Source organism: Pinus tabuliformis, chromosome 3_1 (assembly GCF_031772625.1).
Source record: "Pinus tabuliformis cultivar Carrire ecotype Pingquan chromosome 3_1, CPIR1, whole genome shotgun sequence".
Taxonomy (NCBI): domain Eukaryota; kingdom Viridiplantae; phylum Streptophyta; class Pinopsida; order Pinales; family Pinaceae; genus Pinus; species Pinus tabuliformis.
Genome location: NC_142301.1, coordinates 718,056,002 through 718,073,275, shown reverse-complemented (window position 1 = coordinate 718,073,275; position 17,274 = coordinate 718,056,002).

The following is a 17,274-nucleotide window of genomic DNA, read 5'->3' as shown; positions in this document are numbered from 1 at the left end:
GCCTTTAAGGCCTTTGTTGAAAAATAATCTGGACATCAAATTCTTAAGCTAAGATATGATAATGGCGGAGAATATGTTAACAACAAATTCATCAACTTTTGCATTGAGAATGGAATTCAAATGCAACATAATGTTCCATATACTCCACAACAAAATGGTGTAGCTGAAAGGAAGAATCACACCTTAAAGGAAATGGCTAATTGTATGCTTCAATATAAAGGACTTAGTCTTGATTTTTGGGCAGAAGCAATTAACCTTGTAAATTACATAATGAATCTCACTCCTACTAAGGTTTTAAAGAATATCACTCCAGAAGAAGCATGGAGCTCAATTAAACCAGATGTAGGTCAATTTCGTGTTTTTGGAAGTGAAGCATGGGCCCATATTCCAGATGAGAAACATAAAGCTTTAGAACTTAAGAGTGAAAAATGTATTTTTGTTGAATATTCTGAGGATGTCAAAGGATACTGACTTATTCCACTTAAGTCCAAAAATGTTATCATTAGAAGAGATGTAAAGTTTGCTGAAAATATATTGGCCTATGAGCCTAGTCTGGCGGATGTGCCACCTCTCTCTATCCCTTCTACTTCTGAAAATATTTCTTCTTCAGATGATGACAGTGATGATGGCAATCCTCCCCCACCTTCTCAGGATCCTCCTTCAGCTCCTCAGCTTCCAAAATGGGTCTGTGCTACTCGGGATTCAGCATGTGCTCTTGCCGGTGATCCTACAGATCAACGATGTACACGTTCTTAGTTCGATAGAGCCTCTTCCTTACTAGCTCAAGCTTCAACTAATTATGATCCTGACACCTTTGCAGAAGCTTCAGGCCATCTAGATTGGGATGCAACTATGAATGAAGAATGTCGTTCATTGTTGGAAAATGATACATGGGATCTTGTTCCCCTTCCAAAGGGACAAAAACTTGTTAAATGCAAATGGGTTTACTTAACCAAGTATGGAACAGATGGAAAAGTTGATAAACATAAAGCTCGTCTTGTTACTAAGGGTTTTTCACAAGTTGAAGGCATTGACTATACTGAAACCTTCTCCCCTATTTCCAAAATGAACTCTATCTGCCTTGTTCTCTCCCTTGTTGCCTCTTTCAAATGGGAAGTCCATCAGATGAATGTTAAATCTGCCTTCTTGGATGGGGACTTGCATGAAGAAATCTATATGGAACAACCTACTGGCTTTATACAAACACACTCCAACCTTGTATGTCAGCTTAAGAAATCCCTTTATGGTCTCAAGCAAGCCCCTCCGGCTTGGTATGAAAAAATGGATAGCTTTCTTTTAGAAACTGGATTTTCTAGGTGTCATTCTAACAATACTGTCTACACCAAGAAAGTGGGCAAGTATCTTATCATTCTTGTTCTTTATGTTGATGATCTTATCCTTACTAGTAGTGATCCCAACCTGATAAACCATGTGAAGCCCAGCCTTAAGAAGAAGTTTGAAATGACGGACTTAGGACACTTGCATTATTTTCTTGGTCTTCAAGTCTTGCAATCCAAGGAAGGTATTTCCCTTTCCCAGTCCAAGTATGCATGTGATCTTCTACGCCATTTTCACATGGAAGACGGTAAGCTAGCCTCTTCTCCCTTTCAGTCTGGAGCCAAACTTTCAGTCACTTGTACTTCCCCTGAAGTTGATGCTACCTTATACCATCAACTTGTAGGAAAACTTTTGTATCTGACCCATACTCGTCCTGACCATTCCTTTGTTGTTGGCCTTATTTCTCAGTTTATGAAAAATCCACATGAAAGTCATTGGAAAGCAGCTAAAAGAATACTTCGTTATGTTTGAGGTACAGTTCAGTTTGGGATTCCTTATAGTGCAGAATCATATCCTCTATTGGTTGCTTTCACTGATTCTGATTGGGCTGGTGACCCTGATGATCAGAAGTCTACTGCAGGTTATGTGTTCACTCTTGGTTCAGGACCTATTACATGGACTTGCAAGAAACAAAGTTCCATTTCTCTTTCTTCCGTAAAAACAAAGTATCATGGTGTCGTAGAAGCTAGTAAGGAAGCCCTGTGGCTTTGTCAGATCCTGTCAGAGTTTGGCTTTCAGCGGCAGCATCCGACTACACTTTGGTGTGATAATAAAACTGCCATTCGACTATGCAAAGATCCAGTCCAACATCAGCGAAGCAAACACATTGAACTGCACATGCACTTCATCAAAAAGCTCATTCACGACCATGTTCTTGAAGTGCAATATTGTTCAACAAATGATCAAGTTGCAGACATATTTATAAAGGCTCTCATAGAGGCGAAGTTTACTAAACTTTGATTTATGGTTGGAGTTCAGGAAGTTGTCACTAAGGGGAGATAGGCTCTAACGCCTCCTTCATTCTCCTATTGTGTCCTATTTGTACATCCTTCAATCGTATCTCAAGTTGTTCTTAAGGGGGGATGTTAGGATATTCCAAAACATAGGAAATAGTTAAGTATAACTTGGTCTAGTGTAGAGTTAGGTAAAGTGTGTTTCTTTACTATGTACTTTTGTAACTTACAATCCAACAATCACGATATGTAGTGCTCCGACGGTTCATTCTCTCCTTGGTATTAATGACACTTGATCCGTGGCTTAACACCGAATTGGCCCATGATCTCTATTTAAAGAGCATGGAGGGTCATTTGTGGGGCAACCGTTCATGAGAGAATCTTATGTAAATTTTCATTCTTTTATTAATAAATTGCCTGAGGTGGCCACATTGGCTCAAGCCATGGACTGTTTCCCTCTTTGAGGGTTTTAACCATGTCAACAATACTGGTGTATTGATCTGTGATCTATTTGTGAGTGGTGTCCTTTGGTGTTCTGTCTGAGGAACTTACCATGTAAAGTCCTACAAGAAAGCCTAAGGGAGTGGGAGGGACTATTACAAAGTGGTATGAGAGCCTAGGTTCAATAATGGACGTCTAGAGATGAGAACATGGAGCTCTAATATAATATGGTAATGTGTTAGATTATGTTACAAAGTAATGTGAGACCATGGTTTAACATACCTGAATGGGTGCATAAATAATTAGATTGAGAGAATTTTTATAGTGTGAGACTAAAGCATAAGTTTCTACCCTGGCCCATTCAAGAAAAAAATAGATTTTTGTTAGATTATGACAATAGAATGCCCAAGATCAACACTTGGACTGACTAGGTGTAGAATGATTATTCGTGAATTTTATTATAGTGTAATAGTTTTGGCAATTGTTGTTGTCTACTTCTTGTAGTATTTTGGTTATGAATTGTGTACAAATAACTAAAGTTAATTTTGGTGAAGTAATTTGTATTAATTCTCATATTGTCTATTCAAAAGGTCAACACATGCATCTAAACTTGCAAATACCATGGGTGCCAATTTTTATAAAATGTTGATTTTAAATCTGTTGATTGGTATGGGTATAAATGTGTTGATATGCTCTTTTAATTTTTTTGTAATGTCTATTAACTATAGAATTTGATTGATGATTTTTTGTTGATTGCAGAATGTGTGTTGTATGAATATTAGTGTTGATATCATAATTGTGAAATGATAGAGATGAAATAATCTAATATGTTAGTTTGATGACCCCTGAGCTTGCATATGCCATGGATACTAGTCCCGGTAAAAGGGATGATTTCAAATGTAATGATACATGAATATAAAATATTAATATGCACCTTGGATTTACAAAATATGTGTTTGACATGAGTTCTAGATGTGTATGACATGAACAGGTTAGCATGCCACATATCAACATGTTTGATATTGGCATGGTAAGGTAACAAGTTAATTTGTGTGTGTGATAGCACATCTGATGACAAATTAATTTATGTGTTTGATAGTTATGTGTGTTTGATAGCACATAGGAAGACACAATTGCAACAAGAAGTAAAACCATGGACTATAGTAAGGTGCAACATAGAATAGACCAATTCCATCGTGACCTATAAAGGGGAATTTGACCCTGATAGAGTAAGAACCCTCACGAGCTTGAAAGTTGAGCTAAAGAACCACAAGGAAAAAATCGAAAGGCTAATCAAAAGGAAAAGGGAGTAGTCACCATTGAGCTCTATGTTGCTTAAATGTATGGCATACATGTAGGAGTGGTTTCAACAAGAATCATCCTCTGAAGATATACAGGAATACATAGGCTAGATGGAGGCCTCATAAGCAAGGAAAATTTTAAGGATGGTAATTTACTCAAAAGTTTAGAAACCTTGGCGAATCTCACTAGTACATAATATGAAATTTGTAAAATGTTTGGTAATGTTTTTGTAAAAGTATTCAAATTTCTAATAATTTTATATAGTCTCCATATAAAATTTTGGCGATTTTTAAGACAAAAAAAAATTATACTATAAAATTTGGGCGAATAATTTTTAGAAAAAATGGAATTAAAAAATCTTTTTTTGGAAAAAGCATGGAAAATTAGCCCACTTGCGAATATTAGCCCCTAAAATTTTCTCTGCTCGTAAGGCTGAAAAGGAAAGATAGTCAATTTCATGTCAATACTATGGAGAGGAACATATGAAAAGAGCTTGTCCAAAAAAATAGCAAAGGAAGAAGAAGAGAAGTTCATTTGAGCCCCAAACATTGGAACCAATAATGTGTAATACAAGAGGAGAGGATAGAGCATCCCCTCAAGCTCTCTAAGACATTGAAAGGTCCTTCCATGATATATTTTGAGGGATGTTGAAATTTTAAGGTTACCATAAAACCATGGAAGAAGAACATACTGAACACTAGAGATCAAGGGATTGAGTTGTTGTGGCTTAATGAATGTTTCACATGTTTTGCTATTATTGTTGGCTTCATATTTCTTTGTTCTTTTGACTGGGGATCTTGAGCATGGCCATGCTACCTTGTCTTATTATGTGTTGTTTTTATGATATTTTCAATGATCTTAATTTCCTCTTTAATATTGTGTTTTGTGTTTTGGTACTGGTGCTCTAGCCGGTGTGGTGAAAGGAAGGAAAAGGAGCTTCGTAGGAGAACTAGATGAAAACCAATAAGAAGCATAAGTTCTTGGTTAAACTTTGTGCATAAAAAAATAATGGCAATAAGGGGAGATAAAAGTTAACAAAGAAATCAGGTAGACTGGTTGGGTCCATATGAATAGATGGACAGTGACATGAAAACCATGAAAATGTCATGAAAAGGAAGTTTCCTAAACTTGAGATTACATGGCTAATATATACATATTCATTCTTTATCTTATGCTACAATGAAAGTATAAATATGTTGTCTGGTTTAACAGGTCTTTGGTTGCAAACCATCATAGTAGCAAGACAAGTGATCAATATCTAAAAATATGATCAATGTGTGAATGGAAAGAAAATTGATTTTGTATTTTCCTTAATTGGGTAACACAAAAAGGTTATTTAATTGGTTCTAGGTTGTGTTGACCACCATTACGAAAGTGGTTAGAAATGGCCCATTGCCGATAATTATGTTGTGTTTATGCTCTTGATATTTGTTCTGTTCATGAATGTAAATAATAAGGGTTGAAAACAGATAACATGTGAATAACATGGATGAAGACATGTTGGCATTAAATACCAATGAAAACCATCTTTATGAAGATCTCCATGAAATTTGTTAATCACTGAGTTCATGAATTTATGATTATTGTGTGACACTGAAATAAATTTTAGGAACTTCTAGTTATTGCAACAATAGGAGTAATTATCAACCAGTTGGACACATCAAAAGACTTTAGATGAAATTACTAGCTATGGAAATCAAGTAAATAAGGTAGGAAATATGCCTAGACAAAAAGGGTAAATGAAAGGAGTTGGGTAAGAATTCCTTCAACTGAATTTGGAAACTAATTTTTTGTTTTAAGACATACTTTGTATGGATACCAGGAAGTGGTGTGGAAAACGCATCAATCGTTCAATATGAATATTTTAATCACTTTTACAATGCATACTAAGTGAAATGGAGAACTAAAACGTTAATGATTTTAGATGTGTATTTCTCATTTCCAACCGATTAGTTCATTCGAATTAATATTCAATTGCATTATGAAATGCTTTGGATAATATTGATGCATGTGTGTATTGCAGTGACAATGCTATTTTAATTTGATTCATGATTGAATTTAATTGGAATGATACGATTTCTATGGGCATAACAATTCTGAAGGCACTTATTGATTAGTATTAAATTATGCTATATATATACATACACACAAAGATATATATATATATATATATATATATATATATATATATATGTGGAAACTGACAAGTGTTGATTGATTGAAAAGATTAGGTTGCAGGCAAGTGTTGGAATGGTGTTAGATAAAAGAAACCATTATTAATGAAAACCACTACAAAGAATATTAATAACATGATTAGAAATCTCATGCCTATGAGATGGGATGAGGCTTTAGAATGAGGCAAAAGATGGGAAAATTAAAATTTTTGGTTTGAAATTTTGAGCGTATCTCATGGAAAGTTAAATGTTGTGACACAAGTGGCATGATGGAGCCAAGCACTCATGAAGAAGATTGTTGGGAAAGGAGGACTACTTGTGGCACATTACGCATCTCATGTGATAAAGTCAAGAGTGGCACCTTAACTCTAAGACTCCATGAGTAGTGGAATGGAGCACGTCAGATGAGTACCTAGCCATAATTCTCCATGCACAAGTCATTAGAGCATGCTAGATGGATATTGGGCTGTAAGAATTTAATGAATACCCCAACATAAACCTTAGGACATGTAGACTACTCGACATTAGGGGTTACCTGGGCCTGAATAGGTGAGTAACTGATGGGAGAAGAAATATGCCAATGTTTGCTAGGATGTGGGCATGAGGAATCCATTGGGATCTATATGAAAATAAATTATGGCGCAGTGTAATAGCCACTAAGTGCTTGCATTAGGGTTGTGAACTACTCATTGAGTTTGATTTAAATATAGATCCAACTGAAGATCACATGCAACATATACACCACTGGATTATTTCCTGGTCTTACAAATCATTCATTACTTGCGATTCAAGAAGCAAAGATCATACCATAGAGATAATTAATATTTATTAGTTTAAAGAGATTCCTGCTATGATTTAATTTTGTTTAAATTTTTCATTTGAAGTGACTTGAAATTATGATCTAATATGATAATGTTGTGATCTAAATTGAATTAAAATTTCAGGGTGAACCTCATGAATAAATCTACTAATGAAGGTATGTTTTAAATTGGTTTGGAATTTCCTTATGATAGATCTTATAAAAATCACATGTTTATGATGTAGGAGAATCATTGAAGTGGCTAACATGAGAATATGAGGTTGATAAAAACAAAAAAACAAAAAAAACAAATTGATGATATAAGAGTGCACAATGGCACAGTAGAGCTGAAGACCATAGGAACAGGGTCATTGGGGTGATACTAGAACCCAGTGATAGGAATTAATTTTCATTATGCATGCCATGCCTAATATTTTTGTGTTAAGGAAGGGAAGTGCCCTGGTTATGAAGACTCTTCTTGTGTGAGGAGGGTTTGCCAAGGGATAGATCGCTCAAGCAACTAGGAAGTAGAGAAGGGGTGGAAAAAGCTTAAAAAATGAATTGGTTTTAAAGAACCATGAGCATGTTGATGGACATCATAGGTACATTGGGTGTGTCCCCAAAAGAAATGAACCGAAATTTTTCCCTAAAAAAGCACTGGGTGCACTAGGCAAAATGACTAGACATTGGAGAAAAACAACACTCTCGGCATCAAGTAACCAAGAAAGACGAGGAGAATTAAAAGCACAGTGAACCAGATGTGGCCACTTGAGAAAATGGTTGATTCAATGGGGATATCTTGTCAGTTTTCACTTCTTGAGTAAGAAATTGTAAATGAAAATGTGAATGAGTTGTGTGTGTTTATATATATATATATATATATATATATATATATATATATATATATATATATATATATATATATCACTGCAAAAAATTTCATTTGGTATGATGGTATGGAATGTTGCGCAAATTTTATGCTTAGTATAGAGCATGGGTAATTTTGTGTTATGTGTATAGAACATCTAGGAATATGTTCCTGTAGGGGTTTGTGGAATGTAACATCCCATTTACTAATCCATCTTGCAAATATTGCTTGAAATATAATTAATATAAATTAATATGTAAGTGTGAGCATTGAGTAGTTAAGGGAAGTGGACACAGATTCCGAGGACTAAGGAGGAGGAGTTTCTTGTAAACCCAATCCATTACATTTATTTCACCACCTATCTCCCTGCTAAAGTTATGGCATTTATGTGTAGAAATTAAAGTTGAGTAATGGTATCCCTAAGTTGAGGACAAGCCCTGCAATCTATATTTTCATGGGAGGATGGGCATGGTCAAAACGCATGAGGTATGAGAGGAGAAGCCGAGGGGAGACAAGAAAACAAAGATAGGGATTGAAGGGATCAGTCAGTCAAGGAACATTCCCATCATTCTAGAAGATATAATTGAATATTTGAGTTGAGAAAGAGAGAGAGAGGGAGTTAGAAAAGGAGAGTGCAAAGTCTTGATTGGGGTGGATACAAATCTGCCTGGGAAAAATAAATTTTGTAGCCCGTGCACTATTTGGGATGGTATGAACATTGTGTTTGCTTAGGCTTGTGATTGTGCCTATGAATTTATTTTCTAAATATATCTCAATGGAGTTGTGACACTTAGGTGCTAGTTGTGGATTAAAAATCAGATAGATGCTTGCTCAGAGAGCTAATAAATACTTGAGTAGTGGCTTTCCTTAGGGTTGAGAAACCACTATGGAAGCTATTTTTACTGAGAAACTACTTGACAGGTTGAGACACCTAGGAATTGTTGAAATGATATATTTAATATTGAATGGATTGTCTTGGGCTAATAAACCACTTGGATACTAGCTTACTATGATGATAAATCTCCTAAAGATGTACTTTTTAATCCTGCAATACTAATAAGCTAAAAAAATTTCCCATAGGGACACTAGTTTGGTTTAGAAACTACTTGGATACTTGATTTGTATGCTGAGAAATCCTATGAGGGTGTACTCTTTACTCTTGTAGTAACTAATGTAGCTGCAAAATCTCAATTTTTATTTATATACATATGTAGTCCTTCTCCTAAAACTGCGTTGAAACTCTCTGATCCATGTAGTAACATTTGGGTTAATATTTTACCAAACAGAGAGTCATTATGGTGTTATAGCCAGTGGTTGCTGAGAAATCACTTGAAAAATGGACTTTCATTCTTACTATCTCTTTAATAGTTGTTGGTGAGAGCTCTCCTCAAGTATTACCTCATTAGAATCTTAATCTAACTTGAGGGTGGTTGACTGCAAGAAAGAATACTAGTGCACTCAACCTATGATTGGGTGGAGAGTTGAAGTGCCTCTCCTAGTTTAAATTCATCTAACTATTAAGATAAGTGATTTACTTTCCTTTCCATGCTTATATATGTAATTTAAAAATTAGTTATATTTTTATTTGGTATTGGTTGATTATCTCTTTAAGAGAAAATGTATATGTTTATGTGATGCAATGCAATGTGTTGTGATTTGTTATCTTATTTGTAAGGAAAATGATAAAACTTGTGATGTTGAGATTCTCATGAATGGTTTTCTATTTACATATTCATAGTAATTTTCATTTGACCATGATTCTGGATGTATGTGTATTCTCCCTTTATAAGCATGTATGAATTATTTATTGTTCCTTGTGTAAGATCCTATGATGACTTGTGAGAAAGAACTAGGGAAATTAGTTTCAATATCCCCTTGGGATTGATACAAAGGGCGTAAATCCCATGATCAAGAGGTAATGGAGACCTGAAATCCATTGGGTATGCTAACAGGCTATTGGTACAACATAATTAGAAAGAGGAAAATTTAGAAGGCTAAGTGTAATGGGGAACTTAATGGGTTTCATTATGCATCATCTAATGTCTTAAATACATGTCTTGCTACACCCTTAGTGTGGGGTGTCATTAGGATGGGGCGCTTAATGAGAGTCGTGAAACAAACTTACTTAATATGTTAGTTAATGACACTGTTTGCATCATGCCACACCCATTGAGGAGAAGGGAGATTGTGTTGTTGGCATTATGGCTAATGTGTTGTCCTTGATGATAACCTACTTGATAAATATGTACTTCATGTAAAGGGTGTGATAATATGATGATTGTAGAATGCTACAAATTCTACAAAGGATATAGATAAAGAAATGAAAATTTAGTGAAGTTTGAGAAAGTATATGCAGTTCCTCTGAAGAAGGGTGACATACATATGTAGGCTTGTGCGTAAAATTCTTGTATAGAATCCAAACCATTGAGATTTGGATACCGAAGGCCATTACGATGGTATTAGCCCATAGTAATTGGAGTGACAATGTTCATTTGATCACATCCACAAATACTAATGAAATTACCAAAGTATTTACCTAAGATATTGGCTAAGGTAAAAACTATATAAGTAGATGGAGAAAAAGGTGTTAAGTGCAGAAGTGAATTATTTATTCATATGTGATTCGATCTGAAATATGAGCGCACCAGGGAGCAAAGAGAAGACTTAGATCTGATATATATATGAATGTATAGTAAGGACTAATGAATACACTTTCCTGATTTGTTAATACTTGTAGCTAATAATGGTAAATTTGTGACTATAATTAGTGAGGTTTGTGGATTGCGAATTATGTTTGTAGTGAAACTTTTTAGATCTGTATGCAGGTTTGTTTCTGAATAGTTGCGTACAGATGTAGAGTTCTTTCTAGGTAGTTTTGTATATATTTTGTGATGTTTTTTTTAGTATGTTTATATTTGGATGCCGGTGTCTCACAGTATAAGTGCGTATATATGATGTTCTACTTAGTAAATGTTGTGTATATATTTTGAGTAATATCTAGTCAGGGTTTGCAATGTTGCTTGATGAGAACTGTTTGATGATGTAAGTTCTATTGGATGTTATCTATCAATGATATCTCTATGATATGTTTGATAGTGTTGGTTGGGTTGATTATGGATTGGAATATTTTTTGGTAATGATTCCATAGTGTGCTTACCTGTGACTGGTTCAATACTTGATTCAGTGAGTGGTTCACTATTATAGTGAAGAAAATGACTTGGTTTGCAGTAATATGAGATCTGTACGCAGATTTTATGCAAAGGAAGCACATATATATATGCATGTTCTATTAAGAACAGTCACATATATCTTGTGAAGTTCATTTTTTCTGGTTGGGATTCAATGGTTCAGATGTATGTTTCATTATTTTAATTTGGATATTCATTTTTGATTATGTTGACGTGGGTCTGGTATGAAAAATTGATGAAAGGTGGCCTACAGGTTTTGATGATTGATTGACATGTGGATAATGTGTGAAACATTATGAAACAAGGTCCACAAGGTGTTGAGTGCTGTAGCCTTCATAGTGTGGGTAAGAGCTCCATTTCGGTAGAAGCCTGTAAATAAGGTGAGGGGGTTGTAGCTCTCTTCCAATAGGTTTTGGAGGACGAGTGGAGGTTATAGCCTCCTGCAAGTGGGTTCCTACATACTGGTAAGAGTCTGCACCATTACAAAATACAATGAAAATTTTCTTGATATAATAAGAAAGAAGACAAAGACAACGACAACGATGGTTTTCTCGCACATTGGGTGTCCACATAAAATCCTAGTGTTCTATGTGTGTTTCTTATGTGATGTGATTTATCAGTTCTTTACTACATTATGAATGATGAATAAATTAATAATGAATTGGTTAAGTTAACTCACTGATGAAAGACATGACAAATTAAGTTAACTAGATATATGATGTTTGCATTCACAAGAGTCGCATACATATGGAAGTTACATGAATAACAATAGCATACAAAATTATGAATATGAAATGAAAAGATAAAAATATTGATTCACCCCACACCACCCCCACCTGTCAGTATTTTTACTAACAATTGGTATCAGAGACAGTCTCTTTGAAGACACTTGATCGCTTAAAAGAATATCCATCAATATGAGAAGTCAAGAGGGAAAATTTCCTATTAAGCCATGCTTGTTTAATGGAAATAAATTTGTTTTTTGGAATGTCATAATGAGAGAATATTTTCAGGCACTTTGAGCTAATGTCTCAGAATTGTTGAAGGTGGATATCAATACCCAACCCCATTCCCACAAATGATGCAAGGAAGAAACAATATGAGATCAATGCAAAGGCCATAAATGCTATATTGGGAAGTTTAGCTGAATCTGAGTTTGTCAAAGTCATGCAGCTAAATACCGCAATGGAAACATGGGATACACTTGTCCAAAGCTATGAAGGTGACACAAAGGTAACAAGTGATAAACTTCAAACATTTAGAATTCAGCATGAGACTCTTATAATGCATGATGATGAAATTATTACATTTTTTTTCCTTAGAGTGGATGATATTGTTAACTCAATGAGAAACCTTGGTCAAAAAATAAATTATTCTGTTGTTGTTGAAAATATTTTAAGATCTCTAAACTCAAAGTTTGATTCCAAAGTCTCCACCATTGAAGAAATGCAGGATTTGAAGAATCTCATTGTTGAATAGCTCCATGGGATCTCGAAAACTTATCTGATGAAAAAATGGGGTACATTAGATATTAGAGAAGCGACATTCAAAGCCAGAAGAAAAGGGTTATAAAAATAAGAGCTGAAGGAAATAGGTTATGTCTCAGACGAAGAAGAAACGAATTTTGTGAAGAAGCTTCAAGTAGGAACTGGAAGGTTCAAAGGTAAGCTTCATTTTAAATATTTTTCATGTCGAAGAGTAGGTTCTTATAAATAAAATCATGAGAAAGTGAAGAATGTTCCAAAGAAAGATGTTAAAATAAACTTTGATAGTAGGAAAAGTTTTTATACTCATGAAGATAGTGAATATTCTTCCAATAATGAGAATGATGAATCAGATCAGGATTGCCAATTAATTATGGCATTTGAATAACAATGTGTAGATTAATATGATAATGTATTTACGGATTTTCTATAATAAATTGATAAACTCAGGGTCATAAACAAGAATCAAGAAAATGAAATCAGTATGTATAAGGAAAACACCCTTGTTGAAGAAATAACTCAGCTAAAGATCTGTCTAGAAGAAGCCAAATTAGTTGAATAAGATTTGAAGAAACAAGTCCAAGAAAAGGAAAGACACTGTGAAAACTTAGAACTTAAAATTGTGGGTCTAAGAAAGGAACTTGATAAAACAAAGGCTCTAAATCTTAGATTTGCTAAAGGATCTGAAACTTGAGAAGAAACCATTAAAGTGAAACATTCTCCACTACTCGAGAAAAATCTTGAATACAATCCAAATCAAAATGGTGAAACATCAAAACCTATGAAATCTTTTGAAACATGTACAAAAAGATACATTAATGCGGTAAAAGGAAGCAATCATCAGAATTATAGGACTCAACAAAAGAATGAAGGATCAAATCTTTCTCATGAAAAATAATATTTCAATGAATAAAGCGAAAGCTAGTCAAGAAGGTATTATATTGTTGGTGCACTAAGATGACTATTTAAAGTAAATCTTAATACCTAGATTAATCATCAACCCAGGGTAAGTCTGTTTATTTCAAGAGTGTTCAGCATTGTCTATGCAAGTGAATTCAGAGGCTAATTCATAATGAAATGATTTAGAATCGTTGCAATGATTAATATCTAATTCTCGAAGTTCAATCCAAAACAATTCTGAAATAAATCTTTAAAGCATTTTCAAATATACTTTACTCAATTATGTAGAGAACTGAACTGGAATGAAATTAAAAGGAATCACTCTTAGCAAATCTTAACTAGTACAAAAAATAATTCGTTGAGCATGAAGGAATGCTACAACAAATGAACAACAGGTAACTATTCAAACATCTCACGGAAAGAAATCAACTGTAAGCTTAACACTTTTGATAACACTACTTCAGAATGAACAAAAATAAAATACCTAAACTAACTTGATCAATTTGGTAGAGATTAACACATAGATGTAAAACACAGCAAGATCTAGAATCTAGCTTGAACTGCAAAATAAAACCATAATAATCAATACTCACAACAATCAGAATAATTCTAATTTCATGAACTAACAGTAATAAACAATTGTAAGAATAAGCATAAATAAATATGACACAATTAAACCAGTAAATCTCCTATCAACCGGGCCCATTGTCTCGAGAAGTCACTGCCGAAGGACACTCGGAATGTGATTATAGGTAAAACAAAGTCTTGTTCATTAAACTTGATAATAGAGTTACAATGTCACAGTAATGAAAGTACTCTGTATCAAAATGAATAGTTACAATCTTGAAATTTCTCTTACTAGCTCTTCATTTTTCCTTTCGGAATTATATAACCTCAGAAAGATAAATGGATAAAAGCGAATCCTTAGGATTAGGAGATCCTGAGGATTTCGCAACCGAAAATCTGATTTCATTACATAATAGAATTGGTACTCCTCATCTTTTGCTGTCCTTTGTAATTGAAACGTTGTCCTTTTCCTTTCTTGGTCATTGTTGTTTTGTCGTTTGAACAACAATCGTTAAATTCATGTTCCTACATATAAAGATAGCGAAAGTTAGTTTTTCATGCCCAGATTTACCCAAATCGTTAATGATTAGTTTTATCCAGCTTCTACAATTGTTTCTTCTATATGTATTCCTAAAACAAAGATAAATACATAAAGACGAATGATTAATTAAGCTAATATGAGGATAAAACATACCTTTTCTACAGCCCAACATACTCCCTTGATTATCTTTTTTCATGTCCTCATGTAATAAGATAACTGAGGTGCAATTGTGTCAAGGAATAAGTAGGATAAACTTGTTCCTTATATAGCCGAAAATTGTTTTTATGTTTAAGTACTGCAAAAGCCTAGTTTACACGGTAATCTAGCAAATTATAATCACTGTGATACCCATCAGGAGGGTACCAAATAATAGGACATCTGTAGCGACACCCTATCCAGTCAGCGCCCATGCTTAGGACCATATTGATGTATCTGTGTAGGTGACTAGAGGCAGCTTTGAAATTTATACACCTAAATGGCTCCCTATTCCTGACATTATTAGTGGAAGTTTCCCATATTTGTCTTGTTGCTGATAAAGCTTCCTCATTAATTTCCTGAAATTATTGCTTTCCTACCTGTATGATATATGTATGGAGTGGTCCTAATTGAGCCAGGACTCCTATTAATTTCATGAACTATTTATGCTAGACAAAAAGATGTAAGGGTTTCGTGGGTTCTCCCCTGACCCATAAGTCTATACCATATTCCATTTTTGAAAAGTGTTATAGGCTTTAGCCCATTTAATCTGATTGGTAGAAAAAGAGAGAAAAGATTGAAATTGAATATCCCCAATGAAGTAACCGGGATTCCTATCCAGTTCATCCTCCAAGAAAAAATTGTGCATGTATAATTCACATAAAAGGCGTTGTACCTGTTCATTTTGTTCCTTAAAATATTTGACAAAGTCTGGAGTGGTCTTGAATTCTGCTAACTTACCATCCTTGACAACTTTCACTTTCAGTAAGAGGTATCTTTCTAACAATAATAATGCATAATTAGTGGTAGGTAAGACAACGCATCAGAGTAAAGAAAACAAATAGTTTCAATTTTCTCCCTGGGCTTCTACAACTTGGCTTGTGTTTTCTCTCTTTTCTTCTACTCATATTTGAAATTGGTGAAAGTTTCGTCTTCTGTTATAGTAAGTGCTTCAAATTTCTTTCACAATTCCTGGTGTACGTGTAATGACACTAATTCTACGTTATGTTGAGCCAACTCTTTTTGGGTCTTGGTTAGATCGTTTTGCAATTTTATGATAACAAATTCCCTTACCAGAGGAACGTAATGAGGTGTTTTCTTTGCCTGAGTTTCACCATCTTGTGTTATCATTGAATAAGCTTGAACAACAACTTAAGCCTCTTCTTAGAACATACAACAATCTTCTTGGGAATTTCCTTCAAAATCAGTTTTAACAACAACTTCCATTGTTCGTTGGGGTATACATCAGTCTTCTTGAGTATTCTCCTCAAAATTGGTTTGGACAGAAGCATCTATAGTGGGAAAGTCCATTTGGGTTTCCGTTAAGCAAATGCAAGGACCTTAAGTCTGAGTCTCAATATTCTTCAAAGGACATTTCTCTATTTGGGTCCCTTTTGAACCAAAAAAAGGACTCTCAGTCTCAGTTTCAATATCCTACAAAGAATAGTATTTTGTTTGGGTCCCTAGAGTTTCCAATTCCTCTTTCAATTTCTGGACCCTAACTGCTTCCTTTAGCCATTGTCTCGGTTGCTTAACCATTTTCTTCTGCTTCCTGTACTTCTTAAGCAGCTTCCTAAATCTATCCTTATACGTTTTCTTCATCGTGGGGTTTTTTATCGGAGGTGGTGTTGTAACTTGTATCTTTTTTGTTTCATTCAAAAAATCACTTGAAAAATATTTTGAAAAAAGATAAGGCAAGAGGGAGATGTAATAAATTGTATATCGGAATCAGAAACACAAAGGAAACAAAGTAATATATCGCAATCGCAAAGATGCAGCGGGCAGTTATAAAGTTACCATGGGAATCACCGATCACCGATTGCGATAAAGGCGTATCTTGAAAACTGTGCAAAGACTTTGGAAAAGGCGGAAAAAGGTATCGTTACACATTTTATATGTATTTCTATTATAAAAGATTATAAGCGTTGAACAGGCTGGACCCGAAACTTATATATATTACGTTTTAAAGTTTCGGCGGGTCCGTGATCATCGCATAATGTTTTATATATGTGTATGTGGTATGCCGATTCCGATTGCGACAGGCCGGACCCGATAGTTTATATATGATGTGTTTTATAAGTCTGGTGGGTCTGCAATATCGCAAGGTTTGAGTTCAAGCACCAGTTGAAAGCACCGATTGCGATTGCGATGACGGACCCGAAAAACTCTACATTGCTTTTTATAATTCTTGCGGGTCCGCTATATCATAAGCCCTTCATATATATTTTGTTTATGCAGCTTTATATGTATTTCTATTATAAAGGATTATAATAGAAAGGCCAGACCCAAAGCGCATACATGTTATGATTTATAAGCCCGGCGGGTCCGCAAGGCATACGAAAAAGCAGATTTCAAGTTATAAGGCAGGTTTTCGGGTGGAGCAAAAAATGGTAAATGGTTTTATTGGAGCTCACCTGATCCCACTCAGCATTCAACACGTAGCAGTCGGGTGGAGAGAGGAAACCGCCCATTTCGGGTGGGTATTCTCCGAGCTTATGTCCCACCCAAAACCTTTATAGACCAT